Raw genomic sequence first — 19,784 nt, forward strand, 5'->3', positions numbered from 1 at the left:
AACAACAAAAAAACCAACTGTGAACTAAGGTGTATAAGAGGATGAAGAAATGCTCTGTGGGCTATTCCTTAGCTTATAGACACCTATGTAATAGGGAGAAATTAGTGCTTTAGTGACCTGAATAAAACTAGTCACACATGGGATAAAAACTGTCTTTGAACCAAGAGCCTAGGTTGGAAGTGGAGGCTGGGAAGGCAGGGGTGCCATATGCATTGCAGAGGACAGACAGAGGGAACAGAGGGAGGGCAGGTGCATATGAGCTGCTGCAAAGGTCAAGGTGAGCTCTGCTCCTACTTAATATCTAAATCAGTGTTCTCGGAGAGAGTAAGCAATTCATTAACGCAGGCTGTGAATGACACTAGTCTGCATAGTGTTGCCAACACTAGAAAAGACAGAAAAAAAATATATAAATGGTCTTTAAAGAAGTTGAAATATGGTCAGGAAATGAAAGAACTGAACTAAAAGGAGACAATGTAATATATCTGGAGTCAATAACTGAGAACATAGATGTTCAGAAAGTGGGGAAAACAAGGGAAGTGTTAAGTGAGAACAGTCCCGGGTGGCAAGCCAATTAGATGCAAGGTTTAGAAGTTAGTGATGGACTTTCCCAAGCCCGAGGAGCTTTGCCTCTCTTGACAGATTTTACTGTCTTTCCCCCGGGGTGTCATGGCACCAAACTTGGGTTTGTTTGTAAGAACTCTGGCCCAGAAGAGATATCCTTCCAGTTCCTGGTCTACCAACACGGTGAAATGGAGCAGACCCCCCGCCAATAACAAAAGTGAAAGTAGGGTACTTTGCATTGACCAAGGGCTCTGTTCATGCAGCTAGTTGCCATAGGGTCCTGGGCAGTACTGATGTCAGAGGAGAAGCATGGTAAAGAAGCAGGCTGGCTTTCTTCCACTCAAGGCTGAAACACATACTCGGGAAACGCTTATGGTTTTTTTAAACAGATAACCAAGCTTTAAGGAAGGAAGGACAAGGTGGAGGAAGGTATTTGAATTCTCAACATTTTTCTACTGTTTCAATTCTACAGGTGTTCACGTATCATCTATTACCTGCCTGACATGTGTCTGCATTTCTGTGGGAGTTCCCATAGCAATTCAACTTCATCCTCAATGAGTTTAAGTCTATTATGAAAATGGAGCTTACATATAGAAAAAAAAAAAAGTTAAAACACTGCAAGAGAATCCACAAGGAGTATGGTCCTCCAAAATTGAAGCCAGGGACGCAAGCGTGGAGGGAAAGGAGCAAGAGAGCAGCGTAGCCTGGCCCAGAAGAGTCAAGGAAAATTCATGGAACAGATGGTCCTCAGGGAGGATCATGAAAGATAAATGGGATTTGGGCAAGTGGGAAGAAATCCAGATGGAAGGAAGAACCTGAGCAAATTCCTCAATCAAGGAAGAGGAATCCACTCGCTGACGTCTGATGTTCCCACCTGATGATCTGTATTTGAGATTTTAAAATTATTTAGAAGTCACAGGATTTTGAGTTGGATAATGACCTTAGATTCTCACCAAGTGCAAGAAGCCTCTTTACAACATCCCAGACGGAGGACCTATCAGCTTCTGTTTGAAACACCTCCAGTGATGGGGAGCTCATTGGTTTGCCAACAGCTGAATGCTTCCCTCTCGTTAGTATGACCTTTGGCTCTTGCTACGCCTTTCAGTGTAACATAGATCACATTCATTCCCTCTAAGCATGACAGCCCCCCAAATTAAAGACAGCATTGTGGTTTCTCTCTTGTCTTTTTGTCTCTGGTTCTTCCAGTTGTCTTCCTGGGTAGTCCAGGTAGTGGTCAAGTGTCCACTCAGGATGCCCTCTAGTTTGTTAAGGTCCCTTTGAAAACATGGCTCCTAGAAGTGAAAACTTGTGGTTTGGGCTCAGGGTTCAGTGGAATAATCACTTCCTCAACCAGGATATTACTTGTCTATCAAAGCAACCTCAAATGACCTTTACTGATTTGCTTTTGTAGATAAATTACACTACTGACTAAAAAAATTCAGTAGGTCTTTAGAATATAAAACACTTAACTATTGTACTTTGAACATAGGAATTAAATAATGGTAGTGGTGAAGGCTGCCAATTCTAACTCTCCTTGCTGGATTCTGCACAATATTTCAGCCTCTAAGTGGAGAAGGAATTTCTCTATAAGTAGTGGGAGGGACCTATGTGAAGGAATGTCCCCCCAAAAGATATACCCATATCCTAACCCCCAGAACTTGTGAATGTGACTTTATTCAAAAAAGTCTTTGATGATGTAACTAAGTTAAAGATCTTGAAATGAGATCATCCTGGATTATCTGATTTATCCTAAATCCAGTGACAAGTATCTTTTTAGGAGACAGAAGAAAAGACACAGATACAGAGGAGAGAGTGATGTGAAGACAGAGATAGAGACTGAAGGGATGCAGCCACAAGCCCGGAACACCTGGAGGCACCAGAAGCTGGAAGAGGCAAAGAAGGATTCTTTCCTGGAGCTTCCAGAGGAAGCAAGGCTCTGCCAACACCTTGATTTCAAACTTCTGGCCTCCAGAACTGTGAGAAAATAAATCTGTGCTGTTTTAAGAGGCCAAGTTTAATTCGTTACAGCAGCGATATGAAATGAATACAGGGTCTCTGTATTTCCAGGGGTATTCCCCAGGAATGGGGTACGTATTCCGCAGGATCCTCTCCAACTCTTGTCTACACGGTTTAGGGTTTAGGGACGATATGCTGAGTGGCAGCCACTTAGATAGCTACATACTTAGGGATAGCAGTTCTGCCCTGGCATAAAAACCTAATAATTTTCTTTTAATCCATTGCTAAGTTAGAACACAGATGTCTTCAGAGATGACTGTTAAACCAAATTTGCTAGGGCCCCAAAGGGGACAAAAGAGTACAGGTAGCATAGCTGAGTTTGTATGTGTGCCGTGGAAGACATAATACAAGCATAATGATAATAATTAATGAGGCGTTTGAAAACACCAAATGACTCATGTATTAACATGAGTATGCAGACGCCTAAGCACTCAGCATACTATTCAAACAGGCCATGCGACTGACCGAAGGAGTCACGAGCAACTTATGTAAATCATCTCAACACATAGCAAGGACATATTTAGTCCTCACCATCATATGTGTGCTGTTGTCATGCTCTGCACCAAGAGGCTACTAAAGAAAATTCTTGGAGAGTTTCCACTCTGCTGTTGGTGAAGTCCTTTATGTCCTTGTGACGAATGCATCAAACAGAAGAAACGACTAAGAGTCATTGGAAAATAATGGTGGAATTTAAGTCCACACATTTCAAGTCACATATTAGTGATACTAAAAAAAAAAAAGTCTCTGGTTGAATGGGACAGAACCTAACAGTGGTTCAATCTACCATGTCAAGGAGCATGGCCCCCTGGAACAGGGGGGAGAAGTTCTTCTAGAAAGGCAGACACAGAAGGGCAGGGGTGAAGAGAACAGGAATAGAGCGATAAGCGCAGAAACCGCAAATCTCAAATTTGGAGGTCATCTTGTCTACCCTCTACCTGAATCCCAGGAATCCCTTCTCTCCTCTCCCTTTAGAATATAATATAAAATAAAACATAATGATTATTACTATTTAATGAGCAGCTCACTAAGTGCAAGATACTATGCTGGGTACTTTTCATGCATTTTCTCAGTTAATCTTTAGAATGATCCTATGAGATCAGTGATTATAGTCTTTATTTTACAGATGAGCGGTATATGCTGCTAAAGAAACACAAATCTACTTTGCACTCATTCATTCAGCAAACATGTACCAGGTACTAAATATACCAAAAAACAATCACCTTCAGTGACAGGGAACTCAGTGCCCTAAAAGGCAAACTACTGGATTTTTGCACAACTCGAATTTTTAGAAAGTTCTTCCTTATATTGATCTGAAATATATCCGTGGGTAACTAAGCAACAGGTCACTGTGGTGTCCTCATGTCCCTTAGAACAAAATAAGAGGGAAAGATGGATGTAAAAAGTTTATAGGGGACAACCAACATTTTCTGTTTTTGATTTCAGCTCAGTGCAGTCTTTGCGCTTTGCAATTTGTATGGCTTTCATGTAAACCTTTATTCTTTGGAGATAATAGATGGTTAAATCCTATTAACCCAGAAAGAGTGATGTAGTCTTCCTTCCAAACGGTTTTGAAAAGCCCTTGATACTATGGAGGCCCTGCCAGAGGACAATAAATTTGCCACCCACATAAAAGTGAGTCTATGTGTTGCCAGCACAGAAATATCAAGAATGGTTATGTCCCCCCAGGGAGTCCTCGGATACTGAGACAATGAGGAGGACACATTTCGGAGCATCTCTCATATGTCCCCTCTTGGTAGCATCTGACGAAAACGGCCTTTTAAGTAGTCAGAATCCTAGCAGACCTTATTTCTCCACTTTAAGTGAGGAATTCAAATCTAAAAAGGAGACACTGCAAGCCAGGAAGCCAGGAGTCACTGCTCCAGGAAAACCCACTGTTTGTTTACATCGCAGAATCCTACTGCCCACAGTTCTGCAAAGGTTCAGGCATTTCAACTGGCAGTTCCCCTCCCCTGGAAGTCCAAGATAAACAAGATAATCTTTGTTAATCAGGTTCTCCTTTTAAGCCTTTGGGGGCCTTTTGGGAAGTCTGTTTTGCTCAGAGAATCTTTGGTTCTCAAGTTACTATTGTTTCCAATATTATCATATCCAAACTGTAGCATGACCTTAGAAGTTTAGCTGTATCCAATATAATAATTGTTTCCTATAATAATATACGATTTAACATTTATTAAGTGCTTACTATATACCAGGCACTTTATATAAAACCATTTCAGTTATTCCTCGTGACAGCACCGGGTTTGGTAAGTATTCTGTTTTCCAGATGATGAAACTGAGACAAAGAGATATTAAATTGCTTCTTTAGTTTAGTAATTACATGGCGGCACTGGTTCTTTAACCCAGATCTGACTGATTTTACCCATGGTGCCTTCCTTTCAAGAAAATGATACTAGTAATAGCTGACATTGTGCCTGGGACTATTCTAAGCACTTTGTACCTTTCAACTCATTTCAAACTTCACAATAAGCCTATTTCACAGCTGAGGTAAAGTGAGGTTAAATAACCCATCCCAGGTCACAAGGCTAGTAGGCGGTGGAGCTGGGTTTTGAACCTAGGGAGTCTGGTGGCTGAAACCGGGCCACTCTTCTAAAGCAGTAGCACCATTCCACCTAGAATTCAATAAATAAGACTAATATTTCCTAGGGAGGAATTGCCCACTCCCCTGCAGTCAACCTGACCTACCCACCTAGGTGTGCAGCCCATCCAGCTTCTGTTATGGGGCCCAGGGGCGTGTGAAGCACACCATGTTAGCATCCCTTTTGCGGGAAAAGGTAAACAAGGCAACTGATGGAAAGGGAGGTTGAGGTGCTTCTCCAGGTTCCCCTAAGCAAGCTAGCAGTCGGATCAAGGTTTTGAACCCTTGGTCTCAACCCACTAAGCCGTTACTTTGCTCTTGAATGGTGAATAGGTGCCTTATCTTTTCAGGATGGGGTGACACCTGGAGAAGGTCCCAGGGTCCTGGGAACATGCCTGCCCTCATGTCCCAGGTCATCAAAGGACACACGATAGTCCATTGGAATTATCATATCCAAAAGACCTACAAGTCCCCCTTCTTCAGTCCAGGGCAGGCTCCTCCTCCCAGCGACTTGGCCCTGCAGCTCACCAGGCTGTGGCCAAGGGTGTTTATCTGCAAGCCTGGAGGAGACCAAGCACCAATCTGCCCTGCAGATAGCACAACCGAAGGCAGCGAGGTCTGCCTGCCAAGTCAGATTACAGCAAATGACAGCAGGACATTTCCCCCAAAGGTCTGCGAAGGACAACATTTTGTGGGACTGTTGTGGGATGAGAGCCTTGAGGAGGGAGAAGGAAGGAGTAACAGCGGCGGACAGTAGCTCCTAAACCCTGCCTGGGAGGTCGGTGGAGACCAATCGGCCTGGCCTGTTTAATTACACAGTTTAAGCATTTCCCTGCCTCCTGCCTGTTTCCTTTCTCTGCACTGTGCACATTGGTGTTAATTACTTACAATTAATAACCATAACAAGAACTATCAGGGCCCCTAACAATTGCAATCACATTAGACCTTTTATCTCTGTAAGGCCAGACTATCTCTTCCAAGCAACCCAGATAAATGCCTTAAAGAAGGATGTATATAGATGCTCCCTATATGTTACCTCATGTACTTCTCAGGACCACTTTATATTGTAGGGATTATTAGCTCTTGTTTTACTGATGAAGAAACTGAGGCTCAGAGAAGTAATATAAGGAAGATGTGAATGAAAGAGACTATACATTTTGCAATCCAGCTTTTTGCCACTTAACCAAGGGATGGAGTTACTACAGGAAGGGAACCACTGAGGGTCTTTTCGTCCCTTTGGACAAAACTCATGTATACATTATCCAAGACACCAACTGCATTCTGGATCACTGTGAATTCCAGTCTCTGTAATTTTTTCCCTTTCTTATATCTGGGGGTGTAGGGAATTCCCTGGTGGTGCAGTGGTTAGGAATCTGCCTGCCCATGCAGGGGACACGGGTTCGAGCCCTGGCCTGGGAGGATCCCACATGCCGCGGAGCAACTAAGCCCGTGTGCCACAACTACTGAGCCCGCGTGCCACAACTACTGAAGCCAGTGCGCCTAGAGCCCGTGCTCTACAACAAGAGAAGAAACCGCAATGAGAAGCCCACACACTGCAAGGAAGAGTAGCCCCCGCTTGCCGCAACTAGAGAAAGCCCACACGCAGCAACGAAGACCCAACACAGCCAAAAATAAATAAGTAAATAAATAAATTTATAGCTGTGGGTGTAGTGTCCTTAGCTTTTTTCCTTTAATAGCCAGGGGCTCTGACATATAGTGATGTCACTATATGGTTTAACCATACATGAACTACTATGCAAAGAACTAACAAACTGTGGCCAACAGAGGAAAGGCAATCTTGTCGAGAGGTTTGTGACTTTAAAGACACAGTTTTATCCGGAAGATTCAGGATCTAAGGGATCTTTTTCTCTCTTCTGCTGACAAAACTCGGAATCAAGTGAGCACACTGGTGAGGGACAAGCAGCCGTCACCACCCCAGCACAAGGCTCAGGGGAAAAGGACAGACTCGAAGGTCACTTGAAGAGCTATATAAGCCTATGAGGAGTAAGAGAAACTGACAACAAGCACGGAGCTGAGTCTCGGGGGAGAAGCAACTGTCTGAGACAACAGCGTTCTCAGCTTGTTTCAATCTATACTTCTGGAGAACGGCCATGCACTTTGAATTTCTGCGTGGAGGAATATGAGTAGTCATAGGAATATGAATATTCCTAACATATTATTCCCTCGCTAACTGAGTTTGGAGATGGGTTCTTTCCCCCTAACAACAGAACTGAGTGCAGAGTGTGGCTATTGGGCTGTTAAGAACAGAAGTAGCAACAGGCTGTGTGGTCAGGATTAGGAAAGCAAAAATGGATCCTAGAGGTAAAATTACTTAAAAAAGAAAGGTCCTGGCAGAACAATCTCCTTGGTATATTTGCTAAGGAAAGAAAAGAGAGAAAAAAATGGAAGAGTTCCAAAAAATTACAAATCAGACCTGAATTTATATTCTTGTAAACACTGAGGAAATCATCTTTACTTTAACCAAAGGTCAGCAGGCAGGCGCTCAGGGTCTGAATGTAAACAATTCTAATCCAGACTGCAAAGTGGTTTTAAAAAGAACAAAGAACAAAGAAAAGAGTAGACTTTTTTAGAGAAGAAAGAGGGAAGAACACTGGAGCGCAGGGCTGCTGAGTAAGGGCAACAGAGCTTACCTGTTGGCGGAACAGACTTTCAGGAGAAAAAAAATTGAGGTCATCTCACAGGTTTAGATGCAAATTGCCTCCGGTGAACGCAGAAGGTAAGACAAAATAAGGCAACTCTGAATTCAGCCCCCTCCCAACACGGGCTGAACAGGTCTGCATCTTTGGGTTAAGTTTCAAAAAAAGTCCCCACTCCACTTCAGAGTTTAAAAAAATAATAATTAGTTCAACTTCCCAGACAAGCAGAGGCAGGATTAATGATTAAGAGAAACAAAAAGGATTAAATATCTGGACTGGGAGAAAGTTCCGGTGTCACCAAAATGTCAACGGCATCTCTTTTCCTTTCAAAAAGGGCTTCTCCCGCTGGGTCAAACACTCAGGGCTAAACCATTCAGTTTATATTTTTCATTCAAATTCTTCCTTCAGATCTGTCAGGGGCCAGTGGTCTAAATGCCCGGAGAGAAAAATGGAGGGTTTCAGCTCACCTTTTCGAGTGCTGCCTGGGGCTCTCAAAGCAGCAACAACCCTGCAGCTCTCTCGCCTTGTGGGTTAACCCAGCAGCTCCTTGGGCCACCTGAGCAGGACCGGCCTCCACCGGTCATATAGGTGCCTTGAGGAAGGAGGAAGGCACTGGTCGGTGGAGACCAGGAAATGCGTGACATCACGGGAGCCTCAACAGATAAAACACTGCTGGGACCTTAGCTATTGAAACAGTCAGGTAGGTCCGGCCCATCTGTCATTTACCTGAATACCTGCGAGCAGGTAGGTGGCGTCTCTGCGTGGACAAATGAATCAGAGCAATTTGCCCTATGGAATTTACTTTCTTTCCTGAGCACAGCAGGTGTCCAGCTCCGTGGACAGATCTGAATTTATACGCCTGGTTGCTTCCTCAGTCCCCTCCTCCCACCCCCCCCAATAGTTGCCTACAAAAGAGTTAAAAAGAAAGTTTATTTACTTTTTTATTTTCAAAACTTTATTTTTAAAAATTGAAGTATAGCTGATTTACAATATTATATTAGTTTCAGGTGTACGACCTGAATATGGAATCAGGTGTAGTGATTCAATATTTTTATAGATTATATTCCATTTAAAGTTATTACAAAATAATGGCTATACCTCCCTGTGCTGTACAATATATCTTTTTTGCTTATTTATTTTTTACATAGTATTAGTTTGTACCTCTTAATCCCCTACCCCTATCTTGCCTCTCCCCACTTCCCTCTCCCCACCAGTAGCCACTAGTTTGTTCTCTATGAGTCTGTTTCTGTTTTGTTATGTATATACAGAAACAGACTGTTTTATCTTTTAGATTCCACATATAAGTGATAACATAGGATCTTTAAACACAAAACAGACAGTCATTTAATGAGCATAAAAGGGAAGTGTGTGAAGATTGACTGCTTGGAATATATCAGATTTATCCCCAAATTGCCTTTCTTAATGGCATCCATTTGGATCCCCAGTGCTTCTCTGTTCCAATAAAATAAATGAGAGGTGACATTTCAAATTCATTTAAAAAAAATCTAAATATGATGACTGTTAGCAGTTTCAGAGTCAAGTTTTCAAACACTTGACTTTCAAACACTTTCACACTCTCCCCCTCCCAGCATTTCATCCCATATTCAGGTGTTTGTAAAACTTCCGTCACTCCTACCTCCCTGACCTGGCAGAGTCACATAGAGGTTACAGTTCACCGCTGGCCTGCAATTAGGAGCAATTTAAATGATTCAGATTCCAATGATGGTACAGTAATAAGGTGGCTTTGTCAGCTGGTTAGAGCCGGGAAGGAGCAGTTAGGATTATTTCTGTCCCAAGTGTGGTGTGTGTGACCCTGGGCAAGTCATTGTGTTGCTTCAGCTTTTCAAGTAGGAAAAGATTGGAAGACTACAACTCATCTGGTGTCACAGCGACCGCTCTGAGCTATCGCGACTAACTGTTAAACCCTTTCGTCTTTCAGATGAAAGGCATCTTTCAGAGGACTGTAAACAGCTTCCATCATTGTATTTAAATGTCGTGTATTTCTGTGGCCCCCGTCCAGTATCTCTGGACAATTTATCTACTCTCTGGAATGTACTACCTGGGGAAATCGTGGGTTCTCCCTCCCGGGAGGATGGCCTGCTTACCCAGAGATACACTCTATTTTTTTCCCTTGAAGAAAAAAAAAAAAAGTTGAAATTCCGTCTTTTCCCCCCTACTCCAGCTCCCTTTTCTCTTGATACTGGAAACGCTTTGGTTCCATAGTTCTAACACTGTCCTTCTTCAGAGGTTTTTGGATTGGTTGGTTGGTGTTTTGGCTGGGGGGAGGGGTGGAGGAAGAAGGATAAGTGGGAGGGGGAGGAGAGGGAGGGAGGGAGGGAGGGAGGGGAGGGAGGGGAGAGGAGGGGAGGGGAAGGGGAGGGAAGGGGGAGGGGAGGGGAGGGGAGGGGGAGGGAACGGGAGGGGGAGGGAGGGGAGGGGAGGGGGAGGGGAGGGAGGGGAGGGGGAGGGGAGGGGAGGGGAGGGGGAGGGAGGGAGGGGAGGGGGAGGGAGGGAGGGAGGGAAGGGGAGGGGGAGGGAGGGAGGGAGAGAGGGAGGGGGAGGGGAGGGAGGGGAGGGAGGGGGAGGGGAGGGAGGGGAGGGAGGGGGGAGGGGAGGGAGGGGAGGGAGGGGAGGGGAGGGAGGGGAGGGGAGGGGAGGGGAGGGAGGGGAGGGAGGGGAGGGAGGGAGGAGGGGAGGGGAGGGGGAGGGAGGGGAGGGGAGGGAGGGGGAGGGAGGGGAGGGGAGGGGAGGGGGAGGGAGGGAGGGGAGGGGGAGGGAGGGAGGGGAGGGGAGGGGAGGGGGAGGGAGGTAGGGAGGGAAGGGAAGGGGGAGGGAGGGAGGGAGGGGAGGGGAGGGGAGGGGGAGAGAGGGGAGGGGAGGGGGAGAGAGGGGAGGGGAGGGGGAGGGAGAGAGGAGGAAGGTGTTAATTCCATTCTCTTGGCCTCCACATTGACTGGGTGTCGCCAGTCATTTGATACCTTGTAAAACAACCAGGGAGGGAAGGAGGAGAAATTCTAGTCAAGGGCTGGGGTGCAGGGCGGGCTCTGGATACTTCACTTGCAAAAAAGAGCTGGCTTCTCGCCCCAGCCGTCCCAGAGTGCTCTAGACTACCTGCCCCACCTGGGAACTAGGTGCACTTTGTAGAGAACTGAAGCTTAAAAAACAAAACAAAACAAAAAAACCCATTCACGTTTTTATCCAGTAGAAACTGTGGTAGGTGTGGCTACTACTTTATTATTAACAACGACAACAAAATAAGACTAAGGGATCAAAACCTTCTACTTGCCGGTGTTTCCGGAATAGGTACCGGCCCGACAACAGGAGGGCCAGCCCAGCCGCCGGCCTGGTGAGTCATCAGAAGGCCTGCGTACGGTTGCCTTCCGTGTGTGTCAATCATCTTTGAAGGGCGCCAGGCCCCACCGGGGAGGGGGAGAAGATCACAGACTTAGGGAGGGTAGACGGAGAACACGGTTTCTGAGTGAAAGAATTTGCAGGAAGTGACAGCGCAGAAAGCGTTTTCTAAAGCCATCAAGGTGATGGGGCTTCGCTTGCTGTATTCAGAGACACAGCCTTCTGCTCCTGTGGTTTGATGAATAAAAATTGAGAACAGAAGTGGAACCATGAGTGGAGCTTACTCCCAGAAACGGTGTATAAAAGGAAAGGAGGGCTTCCCTGGTGGCGCAGTGGTTGAGAGTCCGCCTGCCGATGCAGGGGACGCGGGTTCGTGCTCTGGTCCGGGAAGATCCCACATGCCACGGAGCGGCTGGGCCCGTGAGCCATGGCCGCTGAGCCTGCGCGTCCGGAGCCTGTGCTCCGCAACGGGAGAGGCCACAGCAGTGAGAGGCCCGCGTACCGCAAAAAAAAAAAAAAAAAAAAAAAAGGGAAAGGAAAAAGTAGATGTATCTCACATAATAAGCCCCTCGACTTGGTACTCCTGGATTTAGAATAATCTTTAAAGATTAAAAAAATCAATATGGGCTTCATTATTCCATTAGGGCTGTTGCATTATTTATGGAAATGCTATTTTTAAAGTACTGGTGAAAAGATATACACAATAATCATAAGAAACAAACACTGAATAAGTGCTTAGCTGGTGCTACTTAGTGTCGTAAGCACTTTGTACCACAATCCTATGTTAGGCACTATTACTATTTGCATAGACGCTGGAAAACCGAGGCATAGAGACGCTGAAAGCCAGCCCAGCCAGCAAATGGCAGGGCCAGAGCAGTTTAACACACTGGGAAAAAATGGGGAAGGGTTCTGATCTCATGCTTCCTGGACAACTTCCTGGACACTAATCAAAGTTCTTACCCATCCTCTATTCAGAAGGAAGTGTCTTGTAGAAGTAGCTCTGGGAAGTGTAGTTTCTGGGAAGGACTGTCTCCAATTGCAAATGAATTATTAATCTGGTTTATACACTGAGTATGTAAATATAGAACATATAGACATATGGATACGTTTATACATATATTTATGAGAAAACACACCAGGAAATCCATCCTCCCTGGGGGCATCCTCAGGGTGCATCATCTTTTTGGAGTCTGTCAAACCAACCCCAAGCAAGGAAGGCCAACTTGAGGGGCCCCTCCAGAATGATCGGTTGTAACTCTCTATGACATCATTTATGGTTATTTCTCTCTAAAACTTCAACAGTCGATCCCTTTAAAATCTGCAAATGTTATCAGAAGGGTCATAAGACCATAGAACTACATACAACTGGATTATATGGACAACATAAAATTAAGTTCCAATACAACCACTACCAAGTTAGATGGTTTGGACCAGGCTTGGCAAATACTAGACACATGCCTCTCCGTTTCCTCCTCCCATATCATTCTCACTGTCATTGCTAGAAGGCCGTGATGCCCTTGAGCTCAGAGGTGACCTTGGAATCTTCAAGACCCAAGTCCAAGCACCATAGCAATTTCTATCCTTGGTTTAAGAGTAAATGGGAGGGATAATCAGGAAAGGAAAAGATTGGTGTTGGCTGGTGTCATTAGGCAAGATTTCATGGAGAATGGAACATGAATCAAACCTTTTAGGATTTGGAGAGATAGCTGAGAAGGGCACACAAATCCAGACAGGACAGCAGGTAGAGGCAGGGATGATCCCAACTTGTGTGTGTTGGGGAGGAAGGTATGAGAAGGGGATGAGGGAAAGGACAAGACCATGAGAAGTGCACCTTGTCGGGGTAAAGAGGAGCCATCCTGTGCTTGGTTTGGATGGGTAAGGTGGGCCAGATGATAAAGAGCCTTAAGAGCTCACCCTTCACGTCTTCACGTTACTGCTGGAGACTTCTCTCATGATGATGAAACCGCGAAGGGAAGAAAGACAGACAGAAAGAGGGAGAAAGAAAGACAGGAAGGAAGGAAAAGAAAGGAAGGAGGGAGGGAGGGAAGGAAGGGAGGAAGAAAGAGAAAGAAATTCAGCATCTAGGGCATGGGTCATTTATTAAGAGTGACCGTATTTTTGGTGTTGAGCTAAACTTCTACGATATGCCATTTCGGCTACCATATGATCATCTCACTCTTTAGAAGCAAGCCTCCTTTGCCATCAACATATCCTGTAAACTTTGTTCTCTGGAGAGACAGGTGGAACACATTAGAAAGCTCTCTGAACTCAAGGCTGGGCCTGTCCTAGTTAGCCAGCCAGCTCACTTGGGCTTTTTCATTAGTCTGAATTCTTTTATGTATCTTGACAGGGAAATCTATGGGGGGAAAGGAGGTCTGTTTTCAAAGCTCTTTCCTTCTAGATCACTACAATGAAGGTTGGCATTCTCAAGGTTTCTTCCCGGCAATGAACTATTGCTAAGACCGTACCTCAAGATTCGTCAGAACTACTTCAGCCCCTCTTTGCTTCCTTTTTCTCCCCCCACAGCATATTTGTAGAGTTGTCTAAGACGACTGAATGCCACAACAAAAGTGCACATATTCCATCTGATTTTAATAAAAGGCATCTCTTTAGCTGAAAGTATCTAGCATTATGAGATGGAATTGCTGTACATACTGCATCATGTTGGCCTCAGTTTCTTTTCTGAGCTAGCTTAGCTCCAAATCTTTTAATGGCTAATTACAAGTACTTAGCAAGGTACAAGTAAGCAGAACCCAGAGGGCAGTTACGGAAAATAATAGTGATAATCACAGATATCAGCTGATGGGATAGATGCCCTCTGGTTCTGTGTATGTGGAAGAGACTGCATTTCTCTCACAGACTCACAGCCCATGTGTTATCTGGCCTGCAGACGAGCTTCTAGGCTACGTGACGGATGTACAGTTTGGGAGCCCTCTCTGGGTTGTCTGCTTTTGGCGAGAGAGGGAGTGCATTGGTCACTGGAGGTGGCACACATTTTGTGATGGTTTCCTACACAGACCTGCGGCCAGCATGGCACATTCTTCTTTAGTAGAAAAAAGACATCGTTATTGCTCTCTCTGTAAATGTCACAAGGCCTGTCTTCTGCAAATGTGGATATCTACGCTTTCATGACTCCATCCTTGCGTAAACCAGGTGGGTTAGTCAATTTGGGGGCTGATGGCTGTTGCCATTTTGAAGGTTTTCGTATCTTTCTTTCTTGGTTCCATCATCTATAGCTACTATAACTGACCCAATACCACGTGTCAAAGGTGTAAAATGTGTCTCCTCCTTTTGAACTGTGGCCTCATCCTGGGAGCTTCCATGTCCTTGTAGACAACCCCTCTACCTCCTTGACCTTGTCAACTCTAAGGACAGTTATCACTACTCCTCTTAAGCTGCCCATTTTCGGGGCCACCCCTTGGATCTTCTTATCATGCAAGAAAAAACTCTGAGGATGCTGCTCCCTCCCGTATTCTTTTAGCCATTCAGATTTTCCACTCCCCTACCCAAATTCTACCTTCCTCTTTGAATTGATTGTGACCCCTGGTTCTTGACTCCTAGAGGCTGCCCAAGAATATTGTTCCCTACTGTTTTCACTTCAAGCCTGTCTGGTCCAGATCCCACTTCCTTGCCTGCATCCTCGACTTCCTAATGGCCTGGCAGAACCAGGGTGCCAGGCTTCTCTCTTCCTATAAGCACGGTGGTTGGTGCCACTATATCTGTACGCTCTGCAACGCCAGCCGCGCTAGTCAAGTCTCCTCGGCACTCCTGGCCTGTGACTCTTCTCTGCAGCCATCCCGCCTTCTGTTCATTTGCCTTGCCTGGTACACTAGGCTTTTCATGACCTGGTCCCTGCCTGCCAATCATACCTCATCAACACCTCCACATCCTTTCCACCCACAGAATACCACCCACGCCCCAGCCCCCATGCCCTGGTAACACTGTGTCAGATGGACTGCCCCCCCATACCCTCATTTCCGCAGGAGAGTGGTTTCCAAAGCAAACTCCGACCGTGCTTCGCCCTTTACTCATTCTGCCCCTGCAAGTCCATCGCTGGAAAAATGGAAAAAAAAACCACAGGCAAGCTTGGCTTCTCTCCTCCCCTTTCTGTCTTGGGAATGAGCCCGAGTTTTCCTCTGCAGCTCCACCTGCTGAGTCTTCCCCAGGCAGGCTTCTGTTTGAGAAGCTGCCGTGCCCAGATCTGCTCAGGCTGGGTGCGTTCAAGCTCTGTTTTCCCTTGTTCCAGGCCTCGTTCTCCAATTTAGCTATTACCATTTGAAAGGCCATATTTTGGCCTCCATAATTACCCCTTTGAGTTTTTCTCCAATTATTCCAAACTCAGGAGAGTCACTGTTCATTGGGGTCCCCTTGGATATCCCAAAAAACCTGAGTGTGGTTCCCATAACAGCCAGGGTCTCTCACTGCTAGGCTCTTACCCATGCAGCACCATCTTAACAGTTCTTGTTCATTTACCATCGCCCAGATTGATGTTAGGCACTTTTATATATTCTCCTACAGAATCCTGGCAGAAACCCCATGAGCTAGCTCTGCTTAGCAGAGGAAGAAGCTGAGTCTCTGAGTGGTAAAGTAACTTGTCCAACATGCCCAGCAGGTTACAGGCAAACCTGACACTCAGGTATTTCCCTTCCTTCAGATTGGGTAACTCCTTCTCCCTCTTCGTGTCTCAGCACAGATGCCACCTCCTTTGTAGAATCTCCCCTGGCTTTCCGACATCCGCACCTGTGCTGTGCTCTCCTTACGCCCTACTCCAGCAGTTATTGTGCTGATTGTAATTTATTACAGACAATCTGACTCTAGAGAGTCAGCTAGTGAACACGACTTTTCATAGACCTTCAGGACGTAGCCCAGTGCCTGGAAGGAACACAGCCCAGTGCCTTCAATAAATATTAGTTAAAAGATCTAAAGATGACTATAAAACAAGGGAAGGGAGGGAATTCCCATTGTTAGGTTAAATTTGGAAGTATCCCTCCTTCCTTTTCCCAGGAGTCTGGGCTTGTAGACTTTGGGAAGGGAACTAACTTTATTACATTTAATTTTCACAGTAATACTACATTCTAGACATTCATTCTTCATTCATTCACTTATTCAAAGAAAATGGTTAAACACTCTCAAGGATGAGAAGAATCTCTGTTTTCAGGAACTCATAATCAATGGAGAAGCAGAGTTAAAGACAAAGGATTAAAGCACAGGTGGAAATTACCAGGTGCTTGTGCAGTTGCAGGAAAGAGGAAGGTCAGCTTGTTTCTTCTCATGTAAAGGCTTTAAGTTGTTAGAGAGTTCTGCCCAAGTTCACCCAGCTAGTAAATGACGGCGCTGACACTGGGGTGCAGATCTGCTTACTTCAGAGCCTCTTTCCCGGGCTCCACATAGCCTCGCCTTGGCCCTTAGGCAAGAAGGGGGCTCATGGGAACAGGGACTTGCCCTGCTTCTAGATTCTCTGTGTGTCACTCCAGAGAACCTGAGGCTTCTTATGCCTTAACGATTTTCACGAATGTAGAGGCGGGTTCTCTGAGTGGGTAGAAAAACGAACAACTTCTCAAATGTGGTCTCAGAGTTTCATGCCCACAGTCAGGATTGGCTGACACCTTGAGAAGAACTTGAAAAAGACCTGTGCTCTCAGGTGACAGTAACATCTGTAGATATTTAGACGAATTGAAATTCCTTTAAAGAGGAGTTGACGACTTCGGTAAACCTTAGTTAAAATCCTCACCTCAGGGCTTCCCTGGTGGCGCAGTGGTTGAGAGTCCGCCTGCTGATGCAGGGGACACGGGTTCGTGCCCCGGTCTGGGAAAATCCCACATGCCGCGGAGCGGCTGGGCCCGTGAGCCATGGCTGCTGAGCCTGCGCGTCCGGAGCCTGTGCTCCGCAACAGGAGAGGCCGCAACAGTGAGAGGCCCGCGTACTGCAAAAAAAAAAAAAAAAAATCCCCACCTCAAACTTCATAAGCTTTTTCAGTGTTGTATAATTTAAATCCCACTTAATTCTATTTTTTGTACACTCAGTCCTCAGTGAAGAAGACCGTATGACCATTCTCTTCACCAACCTCCATATACTTGCTGCCTTTTATGTTGTCTAATAGAGTGCTCTGTCTAGGCCTAAGAGTCCAACTTCTTCAAACTTTTTCCTGAGAAAGTTGAAAGTTCAAAATAACTAGTAACATACGGTGACTCACAGATACACACACAAAACGGCCCAGTAAGGGATGGAGTGGAAAAGGCAAAAGCAAGAGGGGAATCACGTTGCTGGTTCCTTCGGGTGTGATAAGCACAGAAGCAGCTAACTTTCTAGGTAGGGAAGTGTTTTCCTTCCCACTGAACTTTTGCTTCCATCCAAGAGAGGCCATGTTCTCAAAAACGGGGATCATTGCCAAGAATCCTGTCCTTCAGTTCTCCTAAGTCAAAGAATAGAAGAAAGGATATCAGGAAAACCACTCACCATTAATGTGGAGACAGCTCTTGGTCTGATTCTGACTACCAGAGTCTCAGCAAAGGGAAGTTCGTTTGTCTGTTCTCAGATCATGAGCAGGTGAAGATGTTCCTTCTCAGCTTGGACAATGAACCTGGATGGTTGCCTCTCTTTTCAGCCCTTCTTAGAGCTGAATTTCCCTGGACACCTGCCACTACTCCATGATGAGGTGCCCGGAGTAAACAAGGGCGCTTCCCGTTGGTCGTAAAGCCACAGCAAGGCGGCGCAGTGAACATGGATTCCGGTGATGTGGACGATGGCATCTCCACGGCCAGTTCTGGTAACTCTGGCTCCAGGAGCTGCCAGCTCCTCCCAAGTTCAGCGTGGAAGCTGCCCTTGCAGTCGAAGTTTAGATTATCACCGAGTGATGAATACTTTCCCCTCCTACTCGCCCTCGCCAATTATGAGAATGTGGGGTTGTTGCCATCATAAACCTTTCCTGGAGTCCCCCGTTACTGGGTGGCTCAACTGATCCTGCATTGGAAATGTTGACCTCAACTGCAACCAAGGTGCCAAAGTGCAGACAGCAGAAGCTCGTTCTCCCTGGGGTATGAGACTGTCTGAAAGATGCCTGCATCTTATTTTCAAATCCCTTCAGCTCAGTTCAAGGAACATTTGCAGAGAGTTAAGAGCTAGAAGCAGTGTTATAAACCGGCCCGGGGAATAGAGGCCCCAGATCTCCAAGTTCTCTGTTTGTACTGCCTTCATTGAGGCTTTGTCAATATCAGTACTGGCCATCAGCCTAGGGCGGCTAGGCTGGTCTTTTCAGCTCACCGTGTCCCCCTGAAGTGGCATGGTCCACGTGGCAAGGGAGAGGCTGGCCTTCAGTCGTTTCTCCCACTTTCTCTGAGTCGCCCCAGGAGGTGGACGGAAGTACGGCTTTGACAAGTCCTGCCACGGGTGTATTCCCACCTCTGCATTGGGTGACTCTCACTGAAGTGTCTCCCCAGGGTGGCCAGTCCTTTTGCATTATTTGGCTGCACCTGGATCAATACTGTTCATGTTCCATCCACCCACCTATAAACTCGCAGCTGTGACTATGGAGTGTGTGGGGCAGCAAGCCAGGTGTACCTCAGGATGCTTTTCTTTTCTTTTTTTTTAAATATTTATTTCTTTTTTTTATTTGGTTGCACCAGGTCTTAGTTGTGGCAGGCAGTCTCCTTAGTTGTGGCTCACAGGCTCCTTAGTTGTGGCAATGCGAACTCTCAGTTGCAGCATGCATGTGGGATCTAGTTCCCTGGCCAGGGATCGAACCCGGGCCCCCTGCATTGGAAGCGCAGGGTCTTATCCACTGTGACACCAGGGAAGTCCCTGCTTTTCTTCAATGTCATATAGCTGTGCAGTTTTGGCAGAGGGGACAGCAGACGTGCTGGGCATGTCCCCTCCTCATCTCTACCTCAAGGGGATGCTGCACACACCAACTCCTTTGAACTTGAAGGTGGAAGAAGACCTGTGAGTCTTCTGATCTACGCTCTACCCATCTGAAGGTAGCATCGTCTCCAGAATAAAGGAACCAGGAAGCACATGCCAGAGGTCACCAGCAGGTCAGTCCCAAGCGCTAGTCATCTCAAAGCCAAACGTTCTAAACTGATTGCCATTATTTCTCCCTGCCCCCATCCCCTCTCCTACAAATCTCCTTGTTCTATAGAAACTGTATACTACCTACCCTCTTCATCCGTGCTTAAATGGAAAGAGGAACATAGAAAGAGTAATCAGGGTCTGTCAATGCACATGCCCAAAGTAATGGAAATGAAGTAACCCTCTGTAATGATCCAAGGATGGATTGACCCAAATGTAACAAGAGAGCTCTGCTGTCTATGATCCTGACACCACCATTAGGAGTTAGTCTGGGTCCTGTGAGAAGCAGATGCCAGGATGAGGTCAAGCACGCAAGGACTTAATTAGGGAAGATGCCTGTGTGAGCGACAACAGGACAGGAGCTGAGAAAGGTTGGGAAAGCACATGGAAAAGCTTAATCATGAGTTTGTTGAATGAATGGGTGGATGGATGGATGGATGGATGGATGGATGGATGAATGGATGAATGAATGGGCAAAGTATAGTTTGGAAAGGGGAGGAGAAAGGAAGCATCTGGGTACAAAACAATGTGAATTAGCAGAG

General features: G+C 46.0%; 1 protein-coding gene across 6 annotated transcripts in view; it reads right to left on the reverse strand.

Annotated features, from left to right (window-relative positions):
- The window catches only part of LNX1 (ligand of numb-protein X 1), a 199,962-nt gene that overhangs the window by 128,440 nt on the left and 51,738 nt on the right, over nucleotides 1-19,784 (reverse strand). The window contains exon 1 of one of the 6 annotated variants that reach the window (XM_019928166.3): nucleotides 8,295-8,466. The exons of 4 other annotated variants lie outside the window; for them this stretch is intronic. The gene's annotated coding sequence lies outside the window, so the exon portion shown is untranslated. One more of the 6 variants, XM_019928165.3, reaches the window with a different exon arrangement.

This window comes from Tursiops truncatus, chromosome 5 (genome assembly GCF_011762595.2).
Source record: "Tursiops truncatus isolate mTurTru1 chromosome 5, mTurTru1.mat.Y, whole genome shotgun sequence".
Lineage (NCBI taxonomy): Eukaryota > Metazoa > Chordata > Mammalia > Artiodactyla > Delphinidae > Tursiops > Tursiops truncatus.